Source organism: Berghia stephanieae, chromosome 1 (assembly GCF_034508935.2).
Source record: "Berghia stephanieae isolate SIO BIC M18660-M18661 chromosome 1, UCSD_Bste_1.3, whole genome shotgun sequence".
NCBI classification, from domain to species: Eukaryota; Metazoa; Mollusca; class Gastropoda; order Nudibranchia; family Aeolidiidae; genus Berghia; species Berghia stephanieae.
In genome coordinates, this window is record NC_088360.1 from 110,013,074 (window position 1) to 110,023,073 (window position 10,000).

At 35.6% G+C, this 10,000-nt stretch overlaps 1 protein-coding gene across 8 annotated transcripts in view; it reads left to right on the top strand.

Moving 5' to 3' along the window:
• Nucleotides 1-10,000, top strand: part of LOC144962707 (transcription factor AP-2-alpha-like) — a 180,610-nt gene that overhangs the window by 145,172 nt on the left and 25,438 nt on the right. The window lies entirely within an intron of this gene.

Below are 10,000 nucleotides of genomic sequence, written 5' to 3' on the forward strand. Positions count from 1 at the left end.
ACACACACATAGTGTGTGTGTGTGTGAGAGAGAGAGAGAATGTGTGTGTGTGTGTGTGAGTGAGAGAGAGAGAGAATGTGTGTGTGTGTGTGAGTGAGTGAGAGAGAGAGTGAGAGAGAGAGAGCGAGCGAGAGAGAGAGAGAGAGAGTGAGAGAGAGAGAGAGCGAGCGAGAGAGAGAGAGAGAGAGAGAGAGAGAGAGAGAGAGAGAGGAGATAGAATGATGAAGAGAGAGAATAGAAGGGATGAAAGACTGGAGAATTATAGATTATATTTACTTATCCATTTGATTGACATGATGTTTAAAAAAAAACTTGAGCTTTTATACAGGGCAATATAATATCCACGAAAGGTGCTCAAAGCGCTTTACAAACAAGTATTGATAAGTGAAAGGGAACATTACAGATCGACAGGAAGCTTTATACACCTTTAACTGTTACTTTACTGTATACAGTAAAACACATTTTGATAAACAAAGATATGGCCAGAGAAGGTTTACTTAAATTACTTCAAATATCGATTTAATATAAATCGCAATTTCTCTAAAGTCTTAATCAAAACCTGAAAAAAAGTATCAACTTTAATAAGACTTTTTGACAGTATCTATATTATGATATCGATATCATATAAAATAACTAGCTTTCTGACCAAAACGTTCATTTCGAAAAGTGTTTTGTCGATGTCGATACGAGAGTATTGTATCGTGACACTAAAGAATTGAAATTTCACGATTTATTGAGTGATCAAATAACGTTTCTGTGTTTTATATTATATTATATTATAATCTCTTCCTTTGCATTTCTGTACAAAGATACGCTGCGATGTTGTCATGCGTGTTACATTCAACAAATAACGGGCTCTCTACTACCAATATTTGTTCTGTCAATTTACGTACATAATGTAGAAGTCCGTATTGTTGGCGGCTCTGTAAAAGAGTTCGATTTTTAACGATCAACAAAATATTGCTGTGTTTTTTTATTGTGTATTTGGAAATCGAATCCAAACAGATACACATGATTCTCGTGTAATGCCGATAGCATGTCCAAACATCATTAGCCCATTGATGCTAAGCGTTTGAGTAAAATAACTCGCAACATCCGCAGCCACATAAAACATCATCATCGTTGCCTTTTTCACCCTGGGTCAGGGTATAGGCCACAGACAAACAGTTTCCATCCTTCTCTATCCTGAGCTAACTTGTTTTGTTTTGTTTTTTAAAATCTCTTTCCATGTCTTATCACTTCTCTGTATATCAGCTTCTCTACTTCTTCTCCAAACTTCCCGTGGTCTTTCCCTTGATCTTCTGCCCTGGGGGGTTCCAGTCCAATACTTTCTTTGTTATACATAAAATATAAAAGCACATACATAAATTTATATACGATTATTACACTCTTGCCTTTTGGAATCCCGGACTACTTCCCTATCAACCCACCAGTGATTGGGTAGCTGTGTCTGTTAGATCTGTCGGAAAGTTCTGTGCGATAGATTAGCGTCCTATCCAAATGGTAGCAAGTAACTGCTCTAGTCCGTTTCACGCTACAGAAAAGCTGGATCAACTCTATTTATTAATTCAAAATTTGAAAAGAATAAAATAGAGAAAAAACATTAAGTTTAACGCACTTGTGTTATTAGTGTCACTTTTGCTCAATATTAACTCAGTAATTTTTCTTTCTTTTTTTTTTTACATTTAAATAAGATAAATAAATAAATAAATAAATAAGTAAATAGATAAATATATAAATAAATGGATAAATAAATAAATAAATAAATAAATGAATGAATGAATGAATAAATTAACAAATAACTAGATAAATAAATAAATATTTTAATAAATAAATAATTGAATAAATAAATAAATAAATAAATAAATAAATAAAAAAGATTAAAAATGAAACAGATAAAAGAATGTTTTAACAAAACAACTTATGTAAGGAAAATAAAAAATATAATTCTTTAAAGACAAAACAAACTGTTGAAATATTTTAGCAGTCTAAATAAAAGCTTTTGATATCACTCATTTTACAACGTGTATTATTCTGTATCAACGTGTGCAAATATATAGGGTGTCCCCAAAAAAATGTACAGATACACATCAAAATAATTCTAAATATGGGATTTAATGAAATGCAATTATTATTTTAAAATATAGACTAGTTAAAATGCAGTGAAAAAGAAAACAATAAAATGAAACTTAAAAATATTTTCAAACATGAAATAATTAAATTTTTATTAAATTCCACGGTTACAATAAATTATTCTTCAAGTGTATACATTTCTTGAGACACTCTGTTTATAGGTCTGACACTTATGACCCTAGTTTAACATTGTTGTAATGGACAATAATTTGTGTCATTTTCTTGAGGTTTCCATTACAACATTGAGCCCGTAAGGAATCGGGTTATTGATTGTAATATGCTCTTGGAATTTAAATCTGATCCATATCTGTTCCCAGTTCCCCTTTGTCTTACTTTTTCTTGGATGCTTTAATTGTAATTCTAGAATTTAACTATCCCATTTTCTTCCATTTTACTGGATATAACCTAAATGAAATGTGTTGCAAGCGCCGTAAAACCTTTAAAAACAAACAGTCGAATCGGGTTATCAGACCTGCGAATAAGTGCACGTCGCACTGTATCAATATTGTTGTCTATAATGCGTAAGAGTTTGAATTTCATAACAGCTCATGTGATTAAAGTATACATTTCTGTGATATTCAATTTTAATGAGACTTTCAATTGAAAACTAATTAATTACATTTACAAGTTTTAAATTAATGATTGTCAAGGTTAATGATGTAAGGAAGACAAAGAGATATTAGCCCAGGAAATGATTGTAAAATTCCACCGATTTCAAATTGATTGATGAGGAGACGTATACATGTAATTTCAAGCATAATATCCCACCATGCATTTAATTTCTCGTGCGGCATGTGTAACATTTCGTTACACACCGTTACACACCATAATTTCGTGTGTTGCGTGCGATACGTCATCATTCATCATCAACACAGTTGTATGTTAACACAGTAGAAGGCAAGCAGGGAATCAGTCGGGCAGGCAAGCAGGGGAGGTAGGCAGGATGCGAGCTCATCCTTCATTGATTGTCGTGTTCGCGTATCGATCTTGGTCCGCCATTAAAACTTGTCTCGACTGTTGCTACTACTACCATGGAAATCGAACGTCGTTCACGGTTCGCTGGGCAACACATCAAGAATTAGGTCACCGCCATGTTGAATTTTAGTTGTAGTTTATCTATGTTTACATATTTATACTACTATTATTTTTGCTTATATTATTTATTTATAATATCTGACGAAAAGGTTGTTTTAAAAGAATTATTTGCATATTTATTTTCCAAATTATTCACCCCCTCCCCCCACCGTCCACCCCACGCCCTCTGTTCTGTGCTTTTGTTCTCCGAAAATGAGTATGAGTAAAATATTATCATGTGTAAGTGTGTTTGTTAAAAACCCCAACAATGAAACGAGCAAATACGATGAGAAAATAATAGCCGGAAAAATAAACAATACATGGAATAAATGCCATATTCCCGTTCGATGTTAACGATACTTTTATGTGATAATATTTTTAAAGAGAACCGTCGATCAATATATATAATGTATCACTGAATTGGTTTTCTTCCTAGCTTTATTTTTCTTTGACAAACATGTACAGCGCTTTCAATAATGAAAGAATGAAAAAGGGGGGGGGGGGGGGGGGATAGTTGAAAAACTGATATATGACGTTTTTAAAAGATAAAACACATTAACATCAAGTGTGTCATCGCTTCATAACGCCCGCTTTCGTTCTCTCTCTCTCTCTCTCTCTCTCTCTCTCTCTCTCTCTCTCTCTCTCTCTCTCTCTCTCTCTCTTCAATCTCTTCTCACTCTCTATCTGTGTGTTCAAATCTTTACAGTTTATCAAGGTAATAAAAGTAAAGAATAGTAATACATGTATGATAAAATTGATATAATAATGTATGATAGTAATAATGATAGATATAATAATAATAATAATAATAATAATAATAATAATAATAATAATATATAATAATATAATAATGATAATATAATGATAATAGTAATAATGATAATAATAATAATAATAATAATAATAATAATAATAATAATAATAATAATAATAATAATAATAGTAGTAGTTGACCCCTTGGCAAACGCTCTTTTCTCACATCCATTCTCTCACCGTAATAGGATTCAATAGTCGTAACGTCACTTCCTTCCTAATGGTAACTTAGTAACACTGGCTCTAAACTATCGGAACAATGGCGGACGTCCTATGAAATATTTCTCCGGCGAGCATAAAAGCGTATCCAGAGTGAAAAAAAAACCCATACATTTGATCATGTTTTGACTTTTACACATTCTGATCACAAGACATATGAAAAGTTCTAGCTAGCTTCAAGAATAAAAAGTAATGATTTTCTTTGTTTAGAACCAAGATGGCCGCCGTTGCCAGGCGGCGTGACATCAGACTACTGAATCGTATCGGTTGTTATAAGTAACATGTCTCTATCGAACACAAAAAAAAAAAAAAAAAAAATATTGCCCAACAGGCGTCCTGTTAAGTGCTGCTGTTGAATACGGACGCGTTTTAAAGCGCATAGAGCGTGTTTAGTGGATATTGCGCTATTTATATAAATTGGTCTTCAAAATTCTTCAAATTCCTGGATTATGCGGTGTCGTGTTTTCAAAGAGGCGGCATGTGTAAGGTCGGCCTGTAGGGTGAGTGGTCAGATGAAAAGTGGGCGTGTCTCATTCAAGAAGGTCATTCTGAAGCACTGTTGGTCACGTGAACTTTACCATGTTTTTTTTTGTTTGGTTTCGCCACTCTTGAGCACGAAACATTCTCTGTTTGAAAGGGTAGGGGAGGGGGTGGGGGTGGGGGGGGGGGGGAATAGAAGGGTGTTCAAGAGGGGAAGGGGTATAGGCTATGTCGCTTTTATATAGCGCAATATCCACTAAGCGTGCTCAAAGCGCTTTATAACAACAGCAGCACGTAACATGTAGAACGAGACATGACGCTTGTTAGGCGATATTTCATATTTTTTTCCGACAGGGACAATGCTGTAAACGGCCAACTACTCATTTTACCGAGTAGGTGAGAGGGAATGGGTAATAGGAGTCTTTTAAGGACTCAATTACAAGTTATTTATTACAAATGAAAATACGTAACCATGTTGAACGTCACTCAGCTCTTTGTTATTGTTTTTAGCCAACCATTTTTATGAGCAGTTCCCATTAAACTGTTATCAATCCGACTAAAAACGTCCAAAGTTACAAATACATAGCTTTATGTGTTGGTACGTTATTTCCGGCAGCCAATTTCGTGCGATTTTCGGCTAAGCGCAAAGCATCAATTCAACGCATGTCATCACAGATAGAATTCTAATTTACATCCAGTCTCTTTGATTGCATTCAAGTTTAAAAATGAGCATGTGTATTGATAATTTTATTCAACTGCTATTTATTAACACGTAAAAATTAAAAACACTAACTTTGATACGACGCCTATAATTTGTCTCAGAAAAATGTAATAAATAGGCATGGGGTGGTAAAAGTAACCCGTGTAAACTACGGATGTAGTCGGTGTTAGGGTTGAGTGATTCAAAGAAAATCAAATCATTATGTAAATTATTCACATTACTTCCCCCACCTGGGAGGGAGGGGGATGGAGGGAAGAATAGGCATATTATTTTTTTTTAATCTACATGAAAATATTCAGTTTATTTCAATTTAATTCAATTACCATTTTAATTACTTAATTTCCAATTTTTTTTTTTGTAACGAATATTCCACTTTTCACGATACATCGGATCGTGACATTATCACAATGAATGGATGGGATTTCTGCCTTAATTGCTTTAATTATCCACTTACTTCGAACACCCCGGGTTCTCTCAAGGGCCCTCGACAAGCCAAAACATTCAGCCTCTTCGTTCGGGCGGAGCGGAGTTCGAGTCTTCCAGGTGTCAGGGACAATGAAGAGCATTTAGCTACCCACTGGGCGCTTAGGTTGGCGCTTTTGCCTTTGATGTTCGTTTTTTATTCTTTCTCCTTCATTCTTTCTATCCGTTTTTTTTTTGTTCATCCCATCCAGCGACATGTATAGAGGTACTATTAGTAGTAGTAGACTCTGCTGGACCCATGCCATGACTTATTGGTAAAGACTAATTGCCCATAGTGGGCAGGGAGGTACTTGCTGTGTCTTCTATCCCCCGGTATCTGATGTTCCAATTGTTTTCTGTCTTTATTTTGGAATGAGATTACTTGGTTTTGTCCTGACACTGGTCGGAGTCCTTGGCTGGGAGGGAAACAGTCGAATATAATAATATATTTATAGTTTTGGGAGATATTTTTTCCTTCTACTCGTAAATCATCTCTCTGTAATGCACTGTATTATGTTTTGTTTACATATTATAATATATTATGATTTGTAGACTTTTGAGTGCATTCCTCTTAGTCGGGACCTGTGCTTGTGATCTAAGTACTTTGATAGTGTGCTCTTGGAATCTACATCTGTTTCCTATTTGAACCAATTCCCTTTGTCTTACCTTTTCCTGGGTGCTTTAATTGTAATTCTAGAACTTTTTACTATCCCATTTTCTTCCTTTACTGGCGTTGATATGACCATATTGTGTTGTAAGCGCCGTAAAACCCTCAAAAACAAAATCAAACAAAGACTAATTAGAGATGATTATTTAATATAAAGGGGTAGGTAGGAAATCAGGGGTATGTATTTTTTGTCAATGAAAGTCAAGTCTGCCTTTGACTCATGATTTCCATAATGAATTCTACCATACTCTAAAAAATAACAACACGTATTTAAAATTTTGGCCAGAAAACTCATCCTTCAAATATCGACCGATTAAAATATAATATATGACCCTCATCTTGGAAAAAAAAAACTATCAAACCTGACACTTTGCGAGTTTCTCAGATTTGAAAGGCTCTTGGCCAAGATTAGGCGTCATTTTCATCGATGGATATCATTTGAAGGACGAGTTAGCTTTCTGGCCAACATCTAATTTTTTAATGCCGTGTTTTTTCAAAGGACCGCATACTGCCACCATCCATAATGTATGACTTGTTAAATTCTTCCACTTAATGAACTCTCCCCCTCTTTTCTTCTTTCTTTCCAACCAACCCCCGTCATCTCACGATATCATTATTGCTATTCTCCATTTCTATACAAACGTTATGGGATCCTTCCTTTAGCCTCATTATCGCTGCAGTTGATTAATGCGTAAGAAGATTCGAACCGTCGACCCCCCCTGCACGCTTCACGCTGGGCCTTCCACTAAGGAAGCTGTGATGCAAAACTGCATGGCTTTTGATCCGCTGACAAATTAGATCTGATTGGTTTCATTCCGCCGTGGTTTGACGAAAGGAGATTATAATATTAGAATGTTGGAATTCATCTCGGAAGAGAGACTGAATATGCAAGACGAATCAATAGATTGAAATGAGTTGGCCCCCCACCCACCCCCTTACAAAAGTCTAAAAGAAGAAAAAAAAAAAGAGTAGAAAAGAAAATCAAACAACAAAACAAAACGGTGAATAATACTCACATGCATCAAAAATTAATGAGAAAGTGAAACATATTAATAGGTTGCATTTCATACCGCCCTGCTTGGTTTGACGGAAAGAGATTAGAATGTTGGAATTCGCGTTGGAAGAGAGAATGAATAGAAATGATATTGGAAAGAAATGGCAAGCGAATTGATAAATTGAAACGATAGCAACTAGTACCCCCCCCCCCCCTTTCCCCACCTCGCAAAATGCATAAAGAAAAATGTCAAAACAAAAACAAAGTAAAACAGTGAATACACTCTTGCACGGAAAAAAATTATGGGAAAATGAAACACATTAATTATAACTGATTTGGTTTCATTCCGCCGTGGTTTGACGAAAGGTGATTAGAATGTTTCATTCCGCCGTGGTTTGACGAAATGTGACGAATGATGTTGGTTTTGGCATCGAGAGAGAGAGAGAGAGAGAGAGAGAGAGAGAGAGAGAGAGAGAGAGAGAGAGAGAGAGAGATAAAGGGAGAAAAAAAGAGAGAGAGAGAGTGAGAGAGAGAGAAAGAGAGAGAAAGGGAGAAAAACAAAAAAAAAAAAAGAGAGAGAGAGAAAGAAAGAGAGAGAGAGAGAGAGAAGAAAGAAATAGCATTTTTGTATGTCTGATGACCTAAATGTTTATGGACTCATTGTTGTAATGGAATTACTCTCGAACCAACGCAATATGTTGTCCATAACATACTACGTTGAACTACTAAAGCCCATAATTGCGTTCGGTTGTCAGATCTGCCAACATGTGCACATTGCACAAGATGAAATAGATTGAAAAAATGGAAAAAATTAAAACAATAGATTTAAAAAAATACAAGAAAAAAGAAATAAAAACAAAAACAAACAAACAAAACATCCGAGTCATAGAAGCATACATTTATCAGAAAAAAAGGTTTATTTTTCATTATAATTTAACTTAGAGAAGCCGATGAAAACAAATAATATCTTCCGTTGTTTTTTTTCCAAATTATAGCGAGGTATTTTTGTGACGAATTTTATAATAACGAACTTTTGCCAAAGCCTCGTATCATGATAATATTATGATGTAAATTTTCTGTGTCCAAAATAATGAAAAAGAAAATTGCTTCGTGTTAGTGGCAGAATGCCATGTAATGATGGTAGTAAGTAGGTAGGTACATAATTCATAATCAACTCGTCTTTTTGATCGCTGGACCTTACGACCGTGTGATCTCTGACCTGTGACCCCTTACAATTTAGATGGCAAACTCTAGCTGTCAAATTGTAAATAATGATTAATACATGTATGTCGTATCTTTGTTTACATCATGATTGTGTGTGTGTGTGTGTGGGGGGGGGGGGGGGGGGGGGGGGGGGGGGGGGGGGGGGAGGTAGCTCATTAGTTGGTAGAACACTCGCTTCACACGTAGAGGGACCGAGATCGACCCAAGCCGGAATCGAGATTTAAAAAAAAAGAAAAGCTTCAGTCACGACGTGTACTTATTTGCAGGTCTGATAAGCAAAATTGTTATGGTCTCGTTGTTGTAATGGAAATACACTCAAACCGACGTAAAATATTGACAATACTTAACAACAATGTTAAATCAGGCCCCATAACTGCGTTCGGTTCTCAGACCTTCAAATAAGCGCAATTTTTTCAGGCAGCATCTTGTTTTTTTTTCGGGCTTTTCTAATCAAAATGAAATTTTTTAAAATAAAGCTTTTTATCATTGTACAGCATTATACGTCATATTTTGGTTTCTCCACACTTTCCCACGGGATGAAGAGGAAACCCAAATTAACAACAAAATAAAGTATTTTCTAATTCTTCATTGAAGCTTTTTATTTCTTAACTACATTTTGTAAAATATACTTTTATTTAAGCTTCAATATGCATCATATTATTTTGGCTATTTGTGACCAAAAACCCCCCAAAAACAACCAAAAACAAACAACTTTTTGTCATGGTAACACATTACACTACACAGTCTGGTCTGGTCTCTTCACATTTTCCCAACCGATCGTTTCAGGAGTTGATTAAATTTTGTCATCCTTTCGATTATCTTACCAAAAACTCGGCGCTCCAGACACAAAAGAGCGACGGCGTTTTCACTGTTGGTGCCAAGTTTGTCGGGAGAAAAGGCCAATTGAAATTCACTTTGATCGTGTTTTGGCAGCCTAAATAATGTTATGAGGTCTTGGCGCGTGTAAAGAATTAGTTTTCGTGCTTTTTGTTTTGTTGATCTTTCTAGCTTTTTATGGGAGAAAGGAAAGGGGGGGGGGGGGGGGTATTTTAGGGGGGTTGTTTGACTGAGCCAGTCAGTGGTGATATGATGCGGGCGTATGTATTAAGATGAACGCACGAGCTGAAACAATTTTGAAAATGTCAATGTTGATGTTGTCCCGTGGTTTCTGTGACTGCTACTGCTGCTGCTGCTGCTGCTACTTCTGCTATTA